The sequence below is a fragment of the Phyllobates terribilis genome, unplaced genomic scaffold (assembly GCF_046119375.1).
Source record: "Phyllobates terribilis strain yellow unplaced genomic scaffold, ASM4611937v1 Scaffold_3__8_contigs__length_932513732, whole genome shotgun sequence".
NCBI lineage: Eukaryota > Metazoa > Chordata > Amphibia > Anura > Dendrobatidae > Phyllobates > Phyllobates terribilis.
The window spans coordinates 912,285,867-912,306,091 of record NW_027362763.1 but is presented as its reverse complement, the minus strand read 5'-3'; positions in this window follow the sequence as shown (position 1 = coordinate 912,306,091).

Sequence of the window (20,225 nt, the reverse complement as noted above, 5' to 3'; positions counted from 1 at the left end):
GTCATGGGTCTTTCAGCAGGACAATGACCCAAAACACACTTCCAAAAGCACTATAAAATGGTTTGAGATAAAGCACTGGAGACTTCTAAGGTGGCCAGCAATGAGTCCAGACCTGAATCCCATAGAACACCTGTGGAGAGATCTCAAAATGGCAGTTTGGAGAAGGCACCTTTCAAATATCAGGGACCTGGAGCAGTTTGCCAAAGAAGAATGGTCTACAATTCCAGCAGAGCATTGTAAGAAACTCATTGATGGTTACCGGAAGCGGTTGTTCGCAGTTATTTTGGCTAAAGGTTGTGCAACCAAGTATTAGGCTGAGGGTGCCAATACTTTTGTCTGGCCCATTTTTGGAGTTTTGTGTGAAATGATCAATGATTTGATTTTTGCTTCATTCTCTTTTGTGTTTTTTCCTTGCAAGCAAATTAAATGAAGATAATAATACCAAAGAATTTGTGATTGCAATCATTTTCAGGAAGAAACTGAGTATTATCTGACAGAATTGCAGGGGTGCCAATACTTTTTGCCACCACTGTAGATAGCAGTGCTAAGCATGTAGGCAGTGTATGTGGCAGACTGCAGTGCATATAGCAGCCAGTTCTGTCAGCTGCAGCTTCAGACAGGAAGAGGAGGCGGAGCCTGCCGTGTGCTGCTAGGACTGTTTGACAGTGTGGAGAGAGCTCCTGGGAAGGGAGGTAATTTTTCACCTGGGACTTTTGTCTGCCCCCTTCGCAGGGAAGAAGGCTCGAGGTGGGACTGGCCTCCGGGGCTGGGCCCCCGGCTCCCACCCCCAGCTCCAAGCCGGAGGATTACCAACCCGGCTAGGACAACCAGGTCTGGCCAAGGCTTGGGGTCCAGCATGAAGACCCGAAGGATCCCCAAGGCCATGGCCGCGGCGGCTCCTTCCCCCGGAGGTAGGTTGAATAAGAGCAGGGGTGCTGCAGTGGTGCCCCTTGATTGGGGCACCAAGGTAGCGAAGGAGTCAACCGTCAGCTATGGATCCCATGCGCACTTCTGCGAGTATGAGGACGCCTCAAGGAAGCTAAAATCCCTCTGGGGGGAGTTGAGGGTAGCTCAGGAGAAGACCGGCAGGGCCTCTAGCAGTAAAAAGGCTGAGCTATCTGCCGCGGTCAGGAGGATCAAGCGGACAATACAGGAGGCGGAGAGCCGGCGTTGTGTCATCTTGGCCGGCAGCGGGCCCTTCCGGGAGAAGCTGGAGAATGACCAGTTCAGAGCCATGGCTGGTGGATCTCTGGAGGGGTCACAGAGCTCCGGCCAGGTGGTGGAGGAGGAGGAAGAGGTGACACATTAGGTGTCAACTGTGTGGTGATCTAGGTCACCTGTATAGCCGCTGCCCCCGCTCCTTTTCCAACACCATCTCTGGCAAGGCGGGGGAGAGCCGTGGGCGGGTCCCCAGTTGTGCATCCTCTGCTGGAACTGGAGTTGGGGGAGGGAGGGGAGTTGAGGGGTCAGTGAGGAAAGGCGAGGTGAGTACACCTGCCCACCAGTGGCAACAGGTGAGGGGACAGGGGGCAGGATAAGCCTCAGGTGACTGGGGTGATGACTGTCCCCTCCCCGGAGGCTGCAGCCAGAGCCTCTGAGGCCCTGGGGGAGAAAGCGGTGAGCGAGGAGATCAGGAGGATGGAGAGGGAGGAGGCGGCTGCTTCCGATAATTCCCCCAGTGTGAAAGCCTGGATGAGGAGGTGGGGGAGCAGCCAAAAAAAACGGGTGACAAAAGTACAGGTAAGAATCGGAAGAAGAACAGGAAAAGGGCAAAAAAATCTGAAGCCCCCTCCCCTGGCCACTGAGGTGCCTACGGAAGGGCTCACCGGCTCCCCTCTGATCCCTCTCTCCAACCGGTTCCAAGCCCTCGATGACTCTGCTGTGTCGGAGGTCGGGGGTGAGGACTCGGTGGTAACATCTGGGGTGCCTTCGGGGATCGACGGGGTCCATCCTCCGGGGGACTCACATTCCCCTGGGTGGGGACTGCCCCGGGGTCCAGAGTTGAGGAATCTTGTCCTGGGAAGGAGGTGTCCGATGCTGGAGGGGTGTGCATGGACACCTCAGTGTCGCTAAAGAGGAGGGGCGAGTCGGGTTCCTCCTCAGAGGGCGAGAGGAAATCGGGGGGTACGGTGAAAATGAAATCTGTCTAACTCATTCACCCATGATGGCGGAACCTATCCCGTTGACTCTGGCGTCGATTAATGTCGTCAGCATAAAGACAGATGCGGCCAGATTTACGGCCTTTAATTTTTTCACCCGAGTTGAGGCTGACATTTTATTTTTGCAGGAGACCAGACTAACGGACATGGGGGCCATTTACAAAGCAAAGAGGAAGTGGAGGTGTGGGCCCTCATACTGGTCTCTTGCGGCCGAGCCGTATAGCGGGGTAGCGGTCCTTTTTAAGGCCGCTTCGGTGGAATGCAGACGGGTGATTGAGGTAGAAATGGGGAGGTGTTTGGTTCTTGACGTCTTCATGAGGGGACAAGAGCTCCGGCTCATTAATATCTATGGCCCGCAGTCTAAGTGGGACCGTAAATGTCTCTTCCTGAAGGTCAAGCCCTATCTTTTTACAAGCCGGCAGATGGTCTTCAGAGGGGATTTTAACACTATAACTAGATCCCGTGATAGGGGAGGCCCCGGAGACCGCTGGCTTATGATAGTAATTTTCTTAATAGCATAGCGAGTGAGGCTCGCCTGGTGGATGTCCACATCCGGCACAACCCAGGTCACGGGGGTTTCACCTTTCATAGGGGTAGCAGTAGGTCTAGGATAGATAGGTTTTTCTTAAAGGAGGAAGCCGTCTCTTCTGCAGTGCCCGCTGTTGAGGTGGAATTCTCCGACCACTGTTTCATTTTCTTTTCCTTGAATGTTACAGAGACCCCTCGGATGGGGAGAGGCCTATGGAAGCTGAATTTGTCCCTGTTGGAAGAAGCGGATGTAAGACAATCATTTGAGGAATTTCTTCAGAGCCAGGTACCTCTCTTGGGTCTCTGTAGCAATAAGTCTGAGTGGTGGGAGATCTTCAAAAGAAGGGTCGCCAGGTTCTTCCGTCAGCTCTCGAGCCTCAGGGGCCTGAACAGGTACCACCTGTATCGGGATCTGGGGAGGAAACTCGAGCAGCTCGTCTCGACTGGAGGGGACCGTGAGGAAATCTCCAGGGTGAAGACCTTGCTCAAGGGGTGCCAGTATGATAGGCACACATCCTTGGTTTTTGAGAGGGATTTCAGGAGGTACTGCTCTCTCGACCCTTACAGGAACTGCAGGATGTCAGTGAGTTTTAAGGTGGTGACAGGACTGATCAACAGCACGGGGTCCCTGAACAGATCCAAATCAGGGATCCTGGAGGTGGTCATATCCTTCTACTCGCACCTCTTGGGGAGGAGGGAACCTGATCGGGATGAGATGTCGGCTTTCCTGGCTGAGACCATCCCTGAGCCAGGGGATGACCCTTCTCTTCATGTTTTGGCAGAAGCAATCAGGGAAGAGGAAGTGAGACAGGCGATTGATGGGCTTCGGCCCAAAAAGTCGCCTGGTCTGGATGGCTTAACATCCAAATTTTACAAGACTTTTAGGGACTCTTTGGTCCCCCTCTTGACTGAGGTGTTTAATGATTGTCTCTCCTCGGACACTCTGCCCAGTTCAATGAGGACGTCAGCCTTGATTATTCTGTCAAAGGGTAAAGACTCGTCCCGTATTGAGAATTGGCATCCCATAGCGCTTCTCAATACGGACCGAAAGGTGCTTTTTAATCGGTTGGTGAAATTTGCACCCTGGCTCCTTTCGGGGGCCCAGCACTGCTCTGTACCAGCAGGCCGCAGTACATTTAGTGCTGTGCTCGGTGTCCGAGAGGCAGTGGAGCAGAGCAGGGCAGGTCACTGGAAGGGGTACTTGCTGTCCTTAGACCAGGCGAAAGCCTTTGACCTGGTTAACGATGAGTACCTCTGGTCCGTCCTTCTGAGGTACGGTCTGCCCGGGAGGTTTGTTGATTGATTGAGAGTTTTATACAATGGGGCAGAGACTTTTCCGCTCGTGAACTGTTGGGTCGGACACCCTTTTGATGGGGGAGTCTGGTGTCCGCTGGGGCTGTCCTCTGAGCCCACTGTTATATGTGTTCGCGATCGACCCCCTTCTAAGGAGGGTGGAGCGTGGACCATTGGTGGGAGTCGGGATGGACCGGGCGGAGCCAGAGGCCACCTTGAGGGTAGTGGCATACGCCTATGACATCTCCCTTTTTGTATCCTCGAGAGGGGAAGCAGATTGGGTCATGTCAGATTGGGTCATGTCTGAGGTTGAGCGCTACTCGGTGGCATCCAGGTCCATGATCAACCGTGATAAGTGTGAGAGTCTCTGGCTGTGAGGGGGAGATCCAAGTTTTGATCTCCCAGACACCCTTCCAGGGCCTCAGGCCACAGCAAAAATATTAGGCATCAGTTTCAGCCCGAGGGAATATCCCCAGCAAATCTGGGAGGGCAGACTTAAGATCGCCGCCCAGAAGGTGGATCAGTGGAAGGGTTGGTCCTTGACCCTGAGGGAAAGGGTTAGCCTGGCTAAAGGGTATTTGCTCCCTTTATTAATATACTTGGGCAGTGTCTGCATCTTGACAGAGCCTCTTTGGACACGGGTCTACAGTCTGTTCTTTCAATTATTGTGGGGGAATAGGCTGAACCTAATCAAGAGGGAGGTCACGAACCGCACGAGGAGACTAGGAGGGGTGGGTATGGTCAACCCAGTGGGGTTTCTAGTAAACACCTTTCTTAAGGCAAACATTGCCAACCTCTGGTTAGAGAGGGCTCCTCTGTGGGTATTCTCCTGTAGGGGATTGTTTTGGCCTTTCTTCCAGGAATGGGAGACAGGAGGGCAGGTGAAGGACCTTCGAACGCCTCATGGGCATCTTCCGGCTTATGCTACCCCGGTTCTGAAGGTCATCCGCCGGTGGGGTCTTGGAGTGTGGGAGATCAGGACCATGTCAAGGAGGTTAATTGACAATAGGGTCCTGTTGATCCACTTTCAGAAGCCCCTGGCGCTCAATGATTGCCCAAGCCGTGACCTGGAGGTGGGGCTTGGGTTATTAAACTCTAAGCGGATCCCCTTGAAGTTTTGGGACTTGGCTTGGTGCTGCTTCCATGGGAGACTGTATGTGAGGGACAACCTGAAGTACAGGAACTCTGATGACCGTTATTGTCCCCGCGAGGAGTGTGGCGGCATGCTTGAAAGCATGGAGCACTTCCTGCTTCGGTGTCATTTCAATACAGAGGTCTACAGTAGGGTGGGTGCTTCCATTGGCTGGCCTAGGCTGGCAGGCCTTTCCTATGCGGAGTGGGCCTATGGGGCATTTAGGTCCCTTGGTGGCCGAGATCGGGGCACGGTTTTCTTAGTTAGCTTAGTGACTAGGTTCTTCACGTGGAACGCACGGTGTTTAGTGTCCACCTGGCAGAAAGCCCTCCCCTGGGAAGAGGTGATTAGAAACATCCTGGGTGACCTGGCAAAAGTGCGCTCCCTGGAGTATGAGAGGCTGGGTGCAGGGAGAGCTTCCCTTCTATGGAGGGGGTTCTCATTTAATGCGCCCTAGGGAGAGTTAGTTTCTGTGTGTTTGTGATAGGGTGAGCTTAGTCTTTTATATTTATTTGAAGGGTCAGGTAGTTGTGTAGGGTCAGGGAGGGACAGATAGGGACAGTCTTTAGGGTTAGGTAGTTAGTATTAGGTTGGTAGTGAGGGTCAGTGAGGGACAGGCAGGGACAGGTTTTTCTTTTTCTTTATTAGGGAGGGACAGGGAGTTGTGTGATAGTTTAGGGTGAGAGCCTCTGTAGTCTCCAGTTTCCTGGTGGTGGGCTGCTCCCCTCACTTGTAAGTTTTTGTTTTTCGGTATCAGAAACCTGAATATAGGGCTTGCAAGCACTGAACTTGGGTCTGATTTTTGGTTCATGGTTGGTTTTTATGGTTAGTTGTTATGTTGTCATGTTATGTTGTGTTATTGTTTATTATATGTATATGTATGTGTATTGCGCGTGGGGGGGTTTAGTTTAGGTTGGGTGGGTGGTTTCAGGGGGGAGGGGTTTTGGTAGAATGGACATCCTGCGGGATGTGGGAAAAAAGGCGAAAAAGAACCTTTTTGTGTGTGATAAATGGCCACAAAGTTTCATTGGACCTTGCTTTGTTAAAGGCCACAGACTTTCGTGGGACCTTGGGTGTTGGTTGAGGGGTAAAAATAAAAAAGAGTTTTCCGTGTATGTATAGAGTTAAGTTTTGGCCAGGTGGCCTATCTCTTATTTTGGGCTATGGGCCAGTTTTTAGTTTTCTTTTTTTTTTTTTAGGGGGTTAGGTGTGAATGTGCGGGTATGAATGTGGGCAGATATTGAGGGCTTTGTGCGCCTTCGGGCGAGGTCTGGTAAAGAGGTACGTTAAGGTCTTCCCTTGCTGGGGGGTCTCCTGGAGAGCGAGGACATTTCTGTATCATGTATTATTTTTCTGGACTCTGGAAATTTCAGACTTGGGCTATGTTTTGCTGGGTTTTTTTCTTGTATAATGTTTGTATTTGTGTTTTGTATCTGTGTTTTGTACTTTTTATAATAAAAAAGAGTTCCAGTTCTGTCTGCTGGTGCTTTTACAGATATTTCTAGAAATAGCCCCAGGTATCAGGGGCCAGGGATAATTTTTTTTTTGGATCTTAAAACTGATTATTTGCTTAAAAAACAATCCAGAGAGCACAGTTTTTCTGCTCCATTTGCTTGTTGGCACTGCAGAATACAGCCAAATACTTTTCATATTACAGCACTAAAAATCCATCAATTTAAAACTGAGGTTTGTCAGTCACACAGATCACATATAAGTGCGCTGAAAATTCTGCCATTTCTGGCCTTCATTAAAATTTTGTTGCAGTGTGTCAGCGAAGTTATTGATGTGAGGTCGCTGTTAAAAATAGTTACCTACAGGCCAGCTATTTAAAATTGTGGTTTGTCCGTCACACGTATCACATATAAGTGCGCTGAAAATTCTGCCATATCTGGCCTCCGTTGAAATTTTGTTGCAGTGTGTCAGCTAAGTTATTGACACGAGCTTGCTGTTAAAAATAGCTACCTACAGGCCAGCTATTTAAAACTGTGGTTTTCCGTCACACGTATCACATATCACTGCGGTTGAAATCCAGCCATTTGTAGTTAACGTGGAAAATATTGTCCTCCATTTAATATGGGTAAGGAGCGTGGCAAGGGACGGGAAAGTGGACGTGATGGTGATGATGGTGCATGCAGAGGACGAGGCCGAGGCCACACTACTAAATTCACACATTTCGCGACTGCTTGCTCTTGAAATGTTTCCTTTTAGGCTTGTGGAGACGGAAGTTTTCCGCAACCTGATGGAGGCGGCCATCCCTCGGTACTCGGTCCCCAGCCGCCACTATTTCTCCCGGTGTGCTGCATTACACGAGCACTCGTCCCACAACATTAGCTGTGCCCTCAACAACGCAGTTACTGTGAAAGTCCACCTAACCAGGGACAAGTGGACAAGTGCTTTTGGGCAGGGACACTTTTCCTGGTGTGTGCCCCTAATTTGAGCTGTTTTGGCAGCTTTTGGGCCCGTTTGAAGTTGTTGTGTATGTGTTTGCTTTTGCCTCATATTGAATCCACTGGGGTTCGGTATGTTTGACAAACTGTTCGACTAATTCTTTGGCGAACATCAGTAAGTTCAAAGGTTTGCTCATCTCTAGTAGTCATTCAAAGCTACAATTCTAATTGCCAAATATGAGTGCTCGCATGTGTATGTTGACAGAAAAAAAATAAATTAATGGCTTTTTAAAGAAGATAAGAAAAAAATGAAAGTGCAAAGATCAAAAATTCCCTTCTCTTTAACCCCTTTACCCCCAAAGGTGGTTTGCACATTAATGACCAGGCCAATTTTTACAATTCTGATCACTGTCACTTTATGAGGTAAAAACTCTGGAACGCTTCAACGATCCCACTGATTCTGAGATTTTTTTTTCGAGACATATTGTACTTCATGATAGTGGTAACATTTATTCAATATGACTTGTGTTTATTGGTGAAAAAATCAGAAATTTGGCAAAAATTATGAAAATTTTGCAATTTTCAAAATTTGAATTTTAATGCCCTTATATCAGAGAGATATGTCACACAAAATAGTTAATAAATAACATTTCCTATTTTACATCAGCATAATTTTGGAACCAAAATTTTTTTTGTTAAGAAGTTATAAGGGTTAAAAGTTGACCAGCAATTTCTCATTTTTCCAACAAAATTTACAAAACCATTTTTTTAGTGACCACAGCACATTTGAAGTGACTTTAAGGAGTCTTTATGACAGAAAATACCCAAAAGTGACACCAATCTAAAAACTAAACTCCTCAAGGTACTCAAATTCAAGAAGTTTATTAACCCTTCAGGTGCTTCACAGGAATTTTTGGAATGTGGAAGAAAAAAATGAACATTTAACTTTTTACACAAAAATGTTACTTTAGACCTATTTTTTTTATTTTTCAACAGTAGCAAGAAAAAAAGACCCCTAAATTTGTTGTAACATTTCTCCTGAGCACATGATACCCTATATATGTGGGGGAAAACCACTGTTTGGGCACACGGCAGGGTTCGGAATGGAAGGAGCACCATTTGACTTTTTGAATGTAAAATTTGCTTGAATAATTAGTGGATGCCATGTCATGTTTGGGGAGCCCCTGATGTGCCTAAACAGTGGAAACCCCCACAAGTGACACCATTTTGGAAACTAGATCCATCAGGGAACTTATCTAGATGTGTGGTGAGCACCTTGAACCCCCAGGTGCTTCACAGAAGTTTATAACATTCAGCCGTAAAAATAAAATTTTCACATTTTTCCCACAAAAATGTTTTTCAGCCCCAAATTTAGCATTTTCATAAGGATAACAGGAGAAGTTGCACCGTGCAATTTGTTGTGCAATTTCTCCTGAGTATGCCGATACATATGTGGGAGAAAACCACTCTTTGGGAACACAGCAGAGTTCGGAAGGGAAGGAGCACTGTTTGACTTTTTTGAACGCAAAATTGGCTGGAATCAAGAGCGGATGCCATGTCGCGTTTGGAGAGCCCCTGATGCACCTAAACAGTGGAAACCCCCCCACAAGTGACCCCATATTGGAAACTAGATCCCTCAAGGATTTTATCAAGGGGTATAGTGAACATTTTGAACCCAGAGATATGACACAGAATTTGATAACATTAGGTCATCATATTGAATAAGTTGTCATTAGTCTTGAACATAAGTGCTCGCTGCTTGAGTTTGCATCGCTTATGCACCAAGTATCGCGGGTGCTCGAGTGACTTGCTCGAGTCCCCGCCCCACATGTTTCATGGTTGTTAGACACCCAAATAAAAACATGAGGGGATTGCCTGTGCACGGCAGGCAATCCCTGCATGCTTTTTTTTTGCTATATAACAGCCACGAAACATATGGGGCGGAGACAAGAGCATGTCACTCGAGCGATACTCGGTGCATATCCGAATACCTGATTCAAACTCAAGTAGCGAGCACTTTAACTCAACACTAGTCACCATATCGTTATCATTGTTTTTTCTTTACTTTTGAAAAAATCCCAACTCAAACACAACCCTAACCCCAACCCTAATACAACCCTAACCCTAGCACAACCCTAGCCCTAGTACAACCCTAGCACAACCCTAACCCTAGAACAACCCTAACTCTAAAGTTTATTTTTTACGCCGTTCCTCGTGCGGTATAAGTGATTAGATGACTTTATTCTTCAGGTCGGTGCGATTACAGTGAAATAAGATTTATATCAGGTTTTTATGATTGACAGCTGCCACACACTGAAAACCCCTTTTTTTTGCAAAGACTAGTTTTTGCATTGCCATATTTTGAGAGCTATAATTTTTCCATATTTCGACCGACAGAGTCATGTAAGGGCTTGTTTTTTGTGGGACAAGTTAACGTTTTTCTTGGTACCATTTTTGGGAACGTGACATTTTTTGATCGCATTCTATTTCTATTTATGGGAGGCAAAATAAACTAAAACCAACAATTCATGAATTGTTTTTTCGTTGTTTTTTTATGCCATTCCGCATGGTAAAATTGATAAGGCAGCATTATTCTTTGAGTCAGTACGTTTACAGCAACTCTACATTCATATAGTTTTTTTTATGTTTTGGAGCTCTTACACAATAAAAACTATTTTATAGAAAAAAAATATTTTTTTGAATCGCTTTATTCTGAGAGCTATAAGTTTTTTATTTTTCAGCTGATGGAGCTGTATGGTGACTTGTTTTTTGCGGGACAAGATGATGTTCTTAGCGGTACCATTTTTATTTACATTTACGTTTTTGATCATGTTTTATTCCATTTTTTGTTTGGCGGTATGATGATAAAGCATCGTGTTTTTTTTGTTTGTTTTTTACTATGTTCACTAAAGGGGTTAACAAGTGGAACAGTTTTATAGGTCAGGTTGTTTCGGAAGCGGCTGTGTACTTTTATTGTTTTTTGTTTTTATTATAATATTTTTTTATAGATGCAGTTTATTTTTATTTTTTTGGATTATTTTTTCTTTTTTTTTAATATTTTTACAATTTTTTTTTCACTTTTTTTACTTTTACACTATGTCCCACTATGGGACTTTCATTTTTTGCAGGCTGATCGCTTGCATAGCATAGAGATGCAGCAGCAGCATCTCTATGCTATGCAAACTGTCAACCCTGCAGACACAAGTTAGGTAGCACTGAGCACGATCTACCTAACTTCCTGATGCCTGGTGACCCAGATGTTATCATGACGACATCGGGTCACCATGGCAACAATCCGGACCCCCTGCTCTTACTGCTGCCTGCCCCGGAAATGCTGCAATCGTCTTCGATAGCCGCATTTCGGGGGTTAATGTGCCAGGAGTGGTGCCGGACCACTTCTGGCACATAGTACCGGGTGTCAGCTTTTAGAATCAGCTGACACCCAGCTGCGATTGGGCCCGCACAGCCTCTGTGCAGGCGCGATCGCCAGGGCATAATAATCCGTACCTGGTCCATAAGGCACAGGGCGCAAGTATGTATTATTATGCCCAAAGTCAGAAAGGGGTTAAAGGATTAAAGGGGTTGTCTGGCCTCAGGCTACTAGTCTGCAGTCACTCTATATGACTGCAGATTTGTGAATCCTCACATTGTGTGTACTGTTCACTGTGAGGATTCTACGATCTCTGTGCAGTGAGCAGGCGGTCACATGACTGCAACTATCCAATTGCCTACTCTCAGCCACATTCCGACTACACATGTCCAGCTTTGCTCAATACACTTGCATTCAGTGAGGCTGCGCACATCGAGTCGGCACATGACCGCATGTATGCTAGTCGTGCGTCGGCATTGAATAGTCCTAACAACTCACGCAAAATGAGGATTCACAAGTCTACAGTCAGATAGAGTGACTGCAGACTTGTACTCTAAGGCTGGACGACCCCTTTAGTGAAGCCTAAATGCCCATATTTCAGCTTACAATGCACAATATTTTATAAATAATACACGGTAGATATGGAGTTCCATTACACAATTTGCAGTGGGCGCCCCAGGAGCTCCAAATTCTGCCTTTTCAAAGAAGACTTATTTAGTGCCTTTTGTTTGCCATCTTATTTAGATGCCAATAAGAGGTTGCTGAGCACCAAAACAACTGGAAAAAAATATCTGCAAAAAAATATATGATATGATCCTGGCAATCATACAATGTTTCTTTCTCTGGGAGCTTTTCACCATGACTATAAATATCAGGGATAAAAGTATCAATTCACCAACTACAAATGACAACTGGATTGTAACAAACTTATTTATATGAGATATTATACTGCCACACATGTACACAAAATAACTGTAAATCTCTTTAACTGCACAGATTTGGAGAATAAAGATTTACATTGAGAAGTGCAATGAGATTTTCGTATGTAGAAGTTGCATAGAGTATAATGGTTTTAGAGAGGACGCCTTTAACCACACTGCTATGTTTTACAGACGTTACATCCCATTCTGTGAGTAAAAAGGGAGTCTTGACCCTCTGTTCAACCTCCACTCATAATATATCTGAACATCAGCAAGAACTTGGTTATGGTTTGCATTACAAAAAAGCCTGTACATAAGATGTGGCAATTTAATTATTCCCAAATGGAACAGGCCAGCTGACTGACTGCTACAGAAGGAATTGTGTTTATAGACAGGTTGGCGTAATGCAAGCAGTGCATGTTGTCTGGGCTGAAGAGCTTCATGTTTTACTGTGAAATTTATAGTGTCTTTCCAAGACTCAGTTATTTCCTGAAGATGGAAACTCATTATTCTCCATCAACTGTATGGAAAAATTTGTGAAAAAAGAAAGGAATAAAAATCTTTTGTGAATATAATTTGATGCTAGAATGAATGTCCTTAAAATCATTGGAAAGAAGTTGTAAATGCAACATTAAAATGCTTAGGTAAGGTGATGATACTCTCTATGTAGTAGTGATGATTCTTTTTTATAGAAGCTTGGAAACTGCTGCTCAGGCTTTAGGAAGGGAGGTACAGCAATAAAGATAAGTGACTCACCAGCTCCACAAATGTACTATACAATGTGCCAAATCTTCACTATAAATATCAAAGATCACAGTCTGAAAATATTATTGTTGCTGTTACTTAATAATTGAACTTACCTAGACTTGAAGCCTGGACTTCCCAGTTATATTACAGTATACACACCTACAATAAGAGGGATATATAGCAATACTCAAAGAGAGAGATATAAATATAGATAATAATCAAATGTGTCTATTGGAACATAGTTAAAATATGAAAACACATACAAAAGCCCAGTAAAGACCAAATTGATGAAAATTGCAAAAAGTAGATTACTTAGATCAATAAATGGCTAGATAAACACAATTTAAAAACATGTATACAAAACTCTAGGTATTTAAAATACAAGTGAGGTGGAGAAACAAGGCCTATGTAAAAATTAATTCAGACAGGAATGTATATATATCCTCTATCATACAAAAAAAGACAATGACATCCAGTGATCACATCAATTGAATTTTTAATGTCCATATATATGTATAAGTATAGATACCAAAGCCACATAAGGGACCCTGCTTCTTTTCGCTTTACACAGCCATGGCCCTTAAACAACTAGTATAATTCTCCCTGGTACTGCTGATCAATGTCTATTCATTTGTTTAGGAGCTGATCAGTACTCAGGAGCGGCCACCAATCAATATGGTTAAGCTGGGGTGTCCCACTCCTTACACTGTTTACATCCAGCCACTGCTGGAGATGAGAAATTAAAAAATTAAAAATCTGTTTTATTCAACTCTTCAGGCACTATTCCATGATGTCAAAGACTAATCTAGGTTTTCCTGTACCCAGGGTAAAAATTCAGTTTGGCGCCAACTCCTAAACTCAGCTTAAGTTGTTTGAATAGTCATCATCTAGTAGCTTAATTAAAGGAAATCAACAATAACAGAACCACGAACAATACTGAAATATATCACCAGAAACACCAATAGTACATAAATAAATCACCAGAACCACCAACAGTTCAGAAATACATCAGAACCACCAACAGTACAGAAATGCATCACTAATAGCAACCAATAGTAGAGTACATTACCAGATCGACTATCAGTATAGGAATTCATCACCAGAGGTACAATCAGTACATGAACACTTCACCAGAGCTATCATCAGTACAGAAATACAGCATTAGAGATGAGCGAACATTTCCATGTGCGGTTCAGAAATGTTCACCGAATATTTAGAAATTCGCCGAATTTATTCGTCGAATGTTCATCGAACATTACCGAATGCCATAGGATTCAATGGGGGGACAAAAAAGAGCATACGCAACACCTTCAAACGGGCCCAAAAGCTGCCAAAACACATCAAATAAGGGGTAGACACCAGGAAAGTGCCATCAGCTGACCCAGAGTACAAGTACTATAATTATTATTACTATTACAGCGACATTTATTCCGTGGCGCGTTACATGTGAAAAGGGGTCACCGACTGGTACAAGAGGAGAGAGGACCCTGCACGCGAGGGTGCACAATGTACAAGGGATGAGTGAGGGTATAGTAGGTAAGGGGACAGCAAGTCGTGCAGTGGTGTGCTGGAGCGAGGGTTACCGCAGATTTTATGCTTGTCACAAGAAGTGGATCTTCAGCTTCCATTTCAAGGTTTCCACAGTAGGCGAAAGTCTGATGTGTTGGGGTACAGCATTAGCACAGTAGGGGAGATGCACGGGACAAATCTGCTGAGAGCCTAAATCATGGTAAGCTTCCAGGAGCTCATAGCTGAGTAGATTAACCCCTGCACTGATTAATATGAAGGCAAAAGGCTTCTAATTAGTGCAGGAGTGGGAGGAATCTGAAGCTGCAGTCTTCTGGCTTCTCTCTGTCATGGTAAACCCATGACACCTTGCAAGCTACAACACAATGTTCACAAGGTAGATAGCAGCGGTGGTCAGTCTCTTAGAAAATGAGCTAACTCCTTTATGATGTTAGAGGTCAAGATCTGCAAGTAGTTTGTATGTTAGAAAGGAATAAGTCCAGCACTATAAGTCCATTAAAAATCCATTCTTCATTTATTTCATAGCTTCAAATGGTATAAAATCCATTAAGTCACAGTCCAGACATTAAAAACATGCGCGTTTCGACGCAAAGCAGTGCGTCTTAATCACTGACCATTGTTTTTAATGTCTGGACTGTGACTTAATGGATTTTATACCATTTGAAGCTATGAAATAAATGAAGAATGGATTTTTAATGGACTTATAGCGCTTGACTCATTCCTTTCTAAGTTCTGAAAACTGGCCGCACAGCAGGATCCGTGCGCTCCAGGAGGTGGTGAGCAGACATTAACTTTTTTGTATGTTTTTCAAGTAGTTTGCATGTTCTCCCCGTGTTTGGTTCTCCGGTTACCTCCTCAGTAAAATAGCAGCTATACAGGAGTGTTCACAGTTCCAAAAATTAGGGCCTGACACCACCATTTCCATGGCCAACAGATTGGAGATGGTGGAGTTCCCCCTCTTAGCTTTGTCATGTGTGGGAGGAAACAATCTTTTATGTGACCACAACTGAGGGAACGAGAGCTGGCTGCAGTGCTGAGAGAGGGCGGAGTACGGTGAAACGGACATACTGGTGGACCGTGAGTGAGGTGCAGGCGCAGATGTTACGGTGGACTGAGAAACAGGAGGTGTGCTCGGTGAAACAAACACAGCAGGCATGTCTGCTTTCATTACAGCTGACGGGCTCTCACTCAGCCTGACTGGAGCGGGTAGAGAACCAGAAGTTCTGCAGTGTGCATGATAACAGAGGAGGAAGAAGAAGCAGCGGATGCGGTTGATGAGGCAGCTGATTGTTGCTGAGGTCCGCTGGTCCACATTTCAGCATAGTGAGATTCCCAGCATGACGCATGTTGTTTGCGCATGTGATTGTTCATGCATGTAGTAGTCAAATTATTGCAGTTTTTCCCTCTACTGAGTTTTTTCAGGCAAAGTTTGAGGATAACGTTAGTTGGCTCATCCTTTGCGGTGACAAGACTAAGAATGCAGTGCTCCTCATGCTTGCACCACTCCGTGTCTGCGCCAGAGTGTGACAGGTAACCTCCTCATCTTCCTCCTCCACCTCCTCAAATGAGTTACTCGGCTGAATGACTCTGGGTTCACACCGAGTAGGATCTTCAACCTCGTCATCATCCAATGTGTTATCCCATTCCTCGCTTTCAGAGTGACCCTTCTCCTCTTGTTGCCCTGACAGCACAGTACAGTCTTCATAAGCCTCAGGTATCTGAGTCTCATCAGGATCACCTCCCTCCCTGGGGGTTAACATCTGGTGACAAGGGTCAGGAACCTGCTCAGACCCTACTCCGTCCTGCCCCAAATTCAACCTAAAAATATTTTGGGCATTGGTGCAGATGCTTTCCTCCTCTTCTTGACTATGGTAATATTTGGAGTACACTTCTGATGCCCATGGCATAAAATGGGTGAACAGTTCTACAGACTCACTCATCTGTGGTTCGCTACAGTCAGTTGGGCACTTGGACAGTTGTGACGCGGGGGAAAGCAAGGGTAATTGGGTGCCACCTCTGTGGAGTGTACTCTGTGATGTTGAGGTGGAGGAAGAAGAGGAGAGGCCACTTGAAGCAGCACTTGCCATCCACTGGAGCACCTACTCTTTCTGACCCTTATCAAAAAAGTGTATTGCTGTGCGTCTGCCAAAGAAAGGGAGTGGAATAGCCCGTCCACTAACAGAAGTTGTCAGTTGTCTTTGGATAGGACATGACGGTGTTGGTTCACTAGTGCTTTCACTAACATTACCACCTAGTCCACATATACCTTGAACACCAAGCCTATTCCCCCTTCCACCAAGGCCCCGTTTTTTTTCCACACATGTTGCTCAGATACTATGGTAGGAGCACGCTATTAGCAAAACAGAATTAGATTTTTTTTTGGACTATGCCTAGCAAGACAAAAAAATCTAATTTTTTACTCTGAAAACAGCTGAAGTTCACCGTCACTAAAATAGTAGGTAGCTTTTATCAGAGTGTATCACGTTTGCAACACAATAAAATCTTTTGTGGACTCTGCCTAGCAAGACAAAAAAATCTATTTTTTTACTCTGAAAACAACTGAACTTCACCACACTAAAATAGTAGGTGGCTTTTAGCAGAGTGTATCACATTTGCGACACAAAAAAATCTTTTGTGAACTCTTCCTAGTAAGACAAAAAATATTTTTGTTACTCTGAAAACAGCTGAAGTTCACCGCCACTAAAATAGTAGGTGGCTTTTAGCAGAGTGTTTGCGACACATAAAAGTATTTTGTGGACTCTTCCTGCCTACAGAAAAAAATATATTTGTTTTACTGTGCTAAATTTCACCTACCAAAAAATGACAAACTGGGCTAACACAGCTATCACATTTGCAAATGAAAGAAAAAGGTTTTTGTGCTTTGCACTCAGAAGCTCTGCAGAGTCTGCAGACAGCTGAATTTCAGCCACACAAAATCAAAAAGTGGCCTACATGGACTTGCTTTCTTTATCACATTAGCAAGTGCAAAAATAGATTGAAGGTATACGCCTGCATGGAGCACAATACAACAGGTGCACAACACTATTCTATGGCATGGGCCCTGCTCTTTCTGTCAGAATCTCAGTAATTGCACAAGAGAAAAAAATGTGCTGCAAGGTCGATTGAACAGGTACACAGTACAGGACTTATCTACACTATCTGACTTCCACACAAGCGCCCATCTATCTAGCTAATATATCTCATTACACAGGAGGAGCACACTGAGCAGCATCTGTCTCCAGCAGTGACATGGATAAAATGGCGCTGAGGGAACATGGCCGCTTTTTATATAGAGAGTACATGTGATTTCAGCAGCCAATTGCAGAAGCCCTTGTGTCTGGACAGTGTGGATGGTTCCTGTGCTCTGATTGGCTAGCTGTTCTTTTCTGACTTAAAAGTTAACCGCCTACAGGAAGAAAAAAATTATAAGCGCGCCTCAGATCTGACCTGTTCTGAGCTATCACCAGACCCGCAACTCAGGTACCAAGTACCCTCGCTCATCATACACAAACACTATGCTAGCAAAACTGTTAAAAACGCTGTCGTTGCCCTGCAGTCATGTTCCTGCAAGTTCCTGCATTTATTCACCGAACGTTGCCAATTTTTCTCGTAATTAAGAAAATTTGCTCGCCTTTCCAATCACGAATCCGAATGTGTCATATTTGTGTTGAATTTAAGTTGTAAGTTCGGATTTTGAACAAATTCGCTCATCACTAATCATAACCACCATCAGTATATGAATGCATCATCAGAATCACCAACATTACAGAAATACATCACCAGAACCACCATCAGTGCATGAATATATTAGCTAATCTTAGTACAGTGATCAATTGCAATATCAGGTCAGCCCCATATACAATTGTATCACATGACCCTACAACTCTCAGTATATCTTTATCAATGGTAAGGATATACTGGGAGTTGTTGTTAACAGCTATCTTCAGACTACGGACCATACAGAAACAACAATACTGATGAGACAGTGTAAATATGACAAATAAACATTTACATTCCGGTACCTTATAGATTACATCTTCAGTGGTTGGAGTCATTATCTTTTTTTTTCTTCTCCATTTTACCCAGATGCTAAAATGACTTTTCACATCCACAGCTTAACTCTGCAGACTTTCCTCTTCACTAGTCTTCTGCAGCACATTCTGACACGGAGCCCTTAAAAATAACAGTGTGATTAAGATGCTTCTGAATAAAAAATATCTGCACTACACCACTCCCCTGAATAATTGCCCCACACTGAGCTCCCTGCACAAAAATGTTCTCTATACTGTCCTTTCCTTTCCATACTGGACCCCCTCCCTTCACATAATGTCACCCCTATGTTGCCCAGTGTTTATACTGTGCCCTCTCGGAACACTTCCCCCTGCATACTGTCCTCTCACACTACCCCTCTCTATACTGCCCCTCCACACTACCCAGTCTCTATACTGTGCCCTCACACTTTTCTCCCCATACTGTCCCCTCATACTTTCCTGTCCCTTTACATTCACACCCTACTGTCCCCTCACATTTCCTACATACTATCCCCGTGCATTTTACTCTCACCATACTTCTCCCTTTACAGTTTTCTTACAATGTTGTTAATGCACACTTTTCTCTCCACATTACACTTTCCCCCTTACTGTGGTCTCACACTAATTTCCTCCATACTGTCCTCACACACAAACTTTTCTCCCATCATACTGTCTTTTCCTGTTTCTCCCCTATATTGTCCCCTATCATTTTCACCCCATACTGTCTCCTCAAACTTCCCCCATATTGTTTCCTCACACTCCCCCAATACTGTCCCCTCACACTTTTCTTTTCATACTGTTCCCTCACACACACACACACATGCCCTACTGACCCCTCAAACTTCCCCTCCATACTGTCCTATCACAAGATTCCTCCCTCCTCCAATAACACTCCTGCTTCTTTGGTTCCACTGGAGAGCATACCATTAGCTGCTGACTTTCCCCTCACCCGGAAGGGCCGTCAATGAGAACTTCAATTGCACCTGTGCCTGAAAGATGAACAATTGAGTATAATTGAACTAGCTATTGAACTTGTTCTACACCCAGGTGGTGAGTATTTTTATTGATATATTTCTGCCAAATTCGTATATACAGTGTCTTCAATAAAATAGCGCTGGATATGTCTGACTCCAGCGCCATTTTATTGAAGTAATGTACTACAATGTCAACATAGCAGTCCGCCCAAGTTTCATGCAGCATATTCCCTCCCAAGGCACGAAGAGGGGGAATGCCCATTTCCCTTCCCTGATCAAGAGGTGAGGATAGCGGGGGTGGTAGAAAGAAAGAAACAGTGGGAAAAGGAAGTCTGGGAAGAGCTGCAAATCCCGTGGAGGAGCCATGGCGACCACAGGACACGCAGCCTACTCACCTACACCAAACTGTCCCATGGGTATGGGTTTATTCGTGAATCTGGCATGGGAGACAAGATATATATAAATGCTGGATCAATTAACTACCAGCGGCCACTGCGGGTGGGAGATCTCATTACCTTTATTAACGAGAATGGACCCTGGGGTACTTTGCAGTGGCGGTCACCCTCCTCTTGCCTGAGGATGACCTGGAAGTGGGCACATGCACGGAGAGCTGGTGGAAGCAGGCGATGTCCACAGTACAAATAGCTGCCGCTAATCAGGAGAACCTGATTTCCCTTAGGTCAGCAGCATTCAGGCCAGAGACCCCCGGAGCGGCATCTGAACTGCAGCCAAACATGGCAGTATGACCACTGAGCCCGGTGATTAGAAAGCGAGTTAGAAGAGGACGCAGTTACTCGTCTTCAAGTAGGTCGTCATCGGGGCCTACCTTCATATACGTGCACGGCCACGGAGAGGCCAACTATGCCAGCCGCAAGGACGCAACAAAGTGAATGCAGCTCCTTTAAATTTCCGGGCCTAAACAAGAAGTTGTACTCCTTGCACCAAAAGGAAAAAAATAGGGATTGTTCTGCATCCCTTAGGGAAGGAGCCCCTGAATACACCGGGGAAGTACCGGTGCTGGCCAGAAGGGCCGATGTTTGAGTTAGGAGTGTGTTTATATTGTTTTCCTCCTCTCCAAGTTTAAGCGCTTGTTGTGCATCCCCCTGCTGGATTACAGGACTAAAACCCTTACAGAGTCAAACCCCCCTTTACTACGG